A 5,287-nucleotide genomic window follows, 5' to 3' on the forward strand; every position below is an offset into this window, starting at 1 on the left:
GTCTTTTCAGGTGTCATTTAGGCTTAAAATGGACAGAAGTGTCGTATAGGGAATAAAATTTAGGACTAGTGTCAAATAAGGAAGAAAAACTTTTCCAGTGTCAAATAAGGAACCAGATTTTAAGACAGTGTCAAATAAGGAATTTTCTCTTTCTCTTAATACTTGCATGCAATGATTTAATGCACCTTGAAGTCTGAACATGTGATGGGGAACTACCAAATTGAGCTTTATAAAATGGAAAAACTAAAATTTTGAGATAAGCCCTATAAACTGGAAAGGAGGGAGTATAGGACTAGCTTAGTGCTAACTGTAAGAGCGGCAAGGTATTATATGGTAATAGAGTTAAATCGGTAAGAGCGTGAAAGTGTTATATCGTAATGAAGGTACAGTGGCAAAAGTGTCAAGCTGATATATCATGGTGTTAGATCTCAGTGGATCATGGCAGCAAGATCACTCTACCACTTACAACGCTCCGTTGCTTATTTAAGTAATCTGGCACGAAGACCAATTGTCATTTGGAATCAAAGATGACATTGAATGAAAACAGTTTCAACATTAACAGACTTCGACTCGTTAAGCTAAACAACTTTTACTTTTGGATCATTTCAATCTGGGGTCGTATATGTGGCATGTGGGTCCCAAAAACCAAACTTGATACTATGATCCCACATAATGTCACCCCTCAGTTTCAGATCGAAGCAACATAGAGCCATGTGTAAAATTTATGAAAGGATCATAGTTCAGCGTTTGATACTGTAACTTGGACACACACAAACGCTACGATATGGATCTGCTAGAATCTGAAATCCACCCGCACCAGGTGCGTGACTTTCACATACTACAATAGTTTGCCATCTCACTCGAAAAAAGAAATGGAAGACATATTAAAATTTACTTCCCCATATCGACAATGAGATCAGCCTTGGCCCTGGTAGTCCTCATCGCCTCGACCGTCTGGCTCGTAGCTCAGTGCAAGCACCCGACACCGCCATGCTACTACGCAGCCATCGACGCCGTCTCGGGCCTCGACGACCGTCTCAGCAGAGGGCGGTGGCCACCCAACCTGGAGTTCGCCCTGTCCCTCGGTGTGCAATCGCAGAGCCCGCTGTGGGGCCGCATGTGCCTGGAGCGCGGCACCGCCATGACGGTGGCCTACCACGGCTTCCCGCTCGCGCACGGCGCCCTTGGCCGGGAGGTCTGTGCCCAGTCGTGGATGCTTTGGAAGGCGAGGTGGACGACGGTCGTAGCGTGGGCGAGCAAGGTGGAGCGCACGCAGCCGGGGTTCGTGGTGGAAGGGCTCGCCGCTGACACAAGGCGCAGCGTGCTGGTGTTCGACGTGACGCTGCGGATACCGGCGACGGGGCATGTCGACGACGACAGCGAGAAGCTGGTGTCGTGCGTCGCAAGGCAGGTCGGGGACGCATCGTCAGCTGCGGGCGAATAGCTCCCATGCGTCGTCGTTGGTGTGTATTATCTCTCATGCGACGTCGTTGGTTGTAATAGCTCTCAAGTGATATGTTGCGGGATCTGGATCTAGATCCCTCATGAGCAGTCGCATCCCGAGCTCTTCCGAGCTCCCTGTTGATCCGATGCCTCCATGCGCTGGTCCGACCACCGCCACCGCTGCTCGGTGTGACACCGCAGGCAACAGCCTGACGAGACCATCAGAAAGCACGCCGATGAAGTTTCCTCTCTGTGTGTCCCTGTGTCCGCTTGTGAGCAGCGGCCATAGTTGCTCGAGCGCGCACTACGGAGCTCCACCACAGCTGCCGCCGCCCAGCTATGCCGCTCTAGCCCTATGCTGCATCGCCTCCTCCACCACCATCATCGCATACAAAACACCCCTCCTCCCTTCCCCAACTAGACCGAGCTATCGATGCCATGACTACAAGCAGTGCAACACGGTGACTTTCCACAACAAGACATCCACTGCAAAAAAAAAAATTGCAACAAGAGCTCTCTTGCAAAAAAAATCGGCAACCAGACCTCTGTTGCAGAAAAATATTCTTTAGCACAAGTTTTTTTTTTGCAATGAGACCTGTGTTGCAAAAGGGTTCTGGCAACACGACTTCTCTTGCAAAAGTGACGATGACGGTTGACTGGGAGATTGCGTCAGATCAGACAACGTGTAAACCGGCCAATGCGTAGTATGGCCCTTGTTTAATTAATTTTAACATAGTTTGATTAATTCATAGTTTGTAGCCCGTAAATGTTTACTCTGGTTATAAAAACAAATTAAAGCATGTGTCCATTTAAAACATCAATGACACATATGTTCTCTGTTCAATATTTATACCAAACTGATTGGATGCTCCAGCGATGTAACACTGATGTGGCGCGAAACTTAGACTTTGCCTATGCCTTCAGTAGAAGCATGAAACTGAAGAACATCGTGAATCTCATCTATCGAAAGCATGAATCCATACATCAACACAAGATCCAATGCAAATTGCGTTGTTTAGAGAACCAAAGCTGGTCCTATTCCACATTGTTATGAACCTTTGCAACTGCAAACCACCAGGTAACTTCCATTGGCGGCGATTCCTGTTCCTCAACGACTACATCATCAAGATCTTCATTCTTCAATCCCATCTTGTTCAACAATTCCTCAAGCACATGATCTTGTCCTTGCCAGATCCAGATGTCTCTGCCATGAAACCTCATGCATAGTTAACATATAGGAAATGTTATTGAAGATAGTTGAATCATAGATATGTTTCTTTGCTAGAAGTTGAACCGTAGATTAAGTCTTAACCGCATAAATTAATATTACTTGCAACGAATAAGTGTGTCACGTAATTGTGGGGTGAAACTCAAATGGTAGAATGCTTTTGTTCGCTCATGAGAGGCAGGGCTATCGATACCTCCCATCTCTCCAATGTATAAACATGTTCACCAACATAATGTAAACTAAATGATACCCCGCACGTTGCAACGGTCATCGGTTGCAATATGATATTAGATTATTTGGATGAATAATATGAGAACTAAAACTAAAAATACATATGATTTATTGTTTTTAATTATTGAGGTGCGGTTTCTCCATGCATGTTTGGATGATGTGGTGGCATGTTTTGAATGTTGAGAAAAAATATGTTAGCGGGGGCTAAAAATTTCGGTATAGAAGGTATGTCTACATCGATCGGGGTATATAGCACGTTCAAGTGTAGTAGGACATTTTCTCTCTCTGAAAAGTAGTACTACCACGTGTACATACTTACTCAGAGAAAATAGGTTTTGGTTGGACTAGACTCTGTCCCCTGCTAATTGGTCGAGTTAAACACATGTATAGGCATTGAAACAGATAAACACATGTGGGGTATGTTGCATGAGAACGTGGTCCAATGCAAATCTGATCTCTTATAAAGAACTTAAGTGTACAACACGAAATCAACTGATCACGAGTCCAAGCCTGACACGTCCTTCTCCGTCGGTCCATGAAACAAACCAATATCCATATATGTCCGTCCATATATATAAACCGCCGACGAGTCAGGTTCCAAACTAGCAGCAGATCAACAAAAGCGACATATACGACGATGGGCGCCACGCACCGGTACTCCTCCATCCAGCCGGACGAGGAAGAGATGCAGCAGGAGCCATCGCTGGCAGAAAAAATCTGCATCTGCATCGTGGCGTGCATCGTGGTCTCCACGGTGGTAATCTTGGTAGTCGCCTCTCTCGTTGGCTTGGCCTTCCTCATGGTTCAGGCCTGGGGCCAATTGCCCCACTACTACGCCTCCATCGACTCCGTCACCGGCCTCGACCCGGCCACGGACATCGGGCACAAGCCCGTGCTGCACCCACAGTTCAATCTCACCGTCCGCGTAGCCTCCTTGGGATATTGGGACGAGGAGTGCTTCAAGCCTGGCATGTACGTCGTTGTGTCCTACCGCGGCATCCCGCTTGCCTCCACCGCCACGCTCATGGAGCGGCAGATCTGTGCCGAGCCGGGAAAGGCGGTTGATTATCGACTTGTCACGGGTGGCACCGGGGTGGTTGTGCCGGGGTCCGTACTGGACGGCCTGGCCATGGACATGCGCGGTGGGACGCTGATGCTCGATGTCGAGCTTCGTGGTTGGGGACGGTGGTCATGCGGGGAGAGAGCTGTCGGTGATACCGCTGCCATCCAAACTGAGTGCTAGATGTACCATTATTCGTGCTGGCTAGACCAATTAATGGATCATGCTTAATTTCATTCTACAGTTTATCCATGGGTATGCAATTAATCAGCGGTACTGTTTATTATCCTTTTGATGGTTGGAAAGCTAACCATTACCTTGTACGTATGATTTAATCCTTGATGTCTTTTAATTAATTAGTTCAATTATCATAATAGCTTCATATATTGAGTAATTCATTTATAATCTGTATATCCAAAATATGGCTCTAACATGTCCCCATGTGGCCATGTTGTCCACTCTCGCACATATTTCTGCATTATTTTCACACATACAAGGCGTACAATTCATATATACATAGGGGAGGCCATCGTCTAGATCTTTGCGGAAGGCGTCCCTACAACACTAATTTCCCAGTGTCACCACCGAGTTAGCAACCCTGCAACGCACCACAAAGCCAGGGTGAACCGGTTCTTATTCGTTGCTTCGTCTCTCCTTATCGTTCTCCACTCCCACAGCAGCGGCTATGGTTAATTACGACGGTTGGCACTCAAACTCTCAGTCCTAATATCTAGTTTCACTGGTCCTACGTTACAAACATAAAATTAATCATGAACCCTACGATAAAGAATACTAGATAATGCCACACATTGCAGCAGGATATTAGAAAAATATTTAGTGGATTTTTGTGTCGTCTTGAGGTTAAAGCACAAAGTAACATCTTGTTTGGGGCAACATCATCAAACAAAAGCAACAAATTATAGTCTGCCATTCAGTCATAAGCACATAAAGATGTGAAATGTCATAAGAAATCCCAAGATGAATTCTTGTAGAAGCAGATCAACCACTTGGAACCATGTTGAAATGTGCACAATAAGATTCATATTTCATAGTCATATTTAGACAACTTGCAAGTAAAAATAACAAGTGTTCCCTATCCAATTTTTGTTGTACTACTAATGTTCAAAAAAAGAATCGAAATTTATAGCATTTCAACCAACATACACACCTTCAATGTACGCTAAGAAGACAACTCCAATTTCAACTATACTAATATATAGCGAATAACGACTCGATCAAAACAAGATCAAATCACAATCTTGTGGATCATGCCCGACTAGCCAGCACAACACACATGGAAACATGCCCGCGCCCACCAATTGGGA

The sequence above is a fragment of the Triticum urartu genome, chromosome 7 (assembly GCF_003073215.2).
Source record: "Triticum urartu cultivar G1812 chromosome 7, Tu2.1, whole genome shotgun sequence".
Lineage (NCBI taxonomy): Eukaryota > Viridiplantae > Streptophyta > Magnoliopsida > Poales > Poaceae > Triticum > Triticum urartu.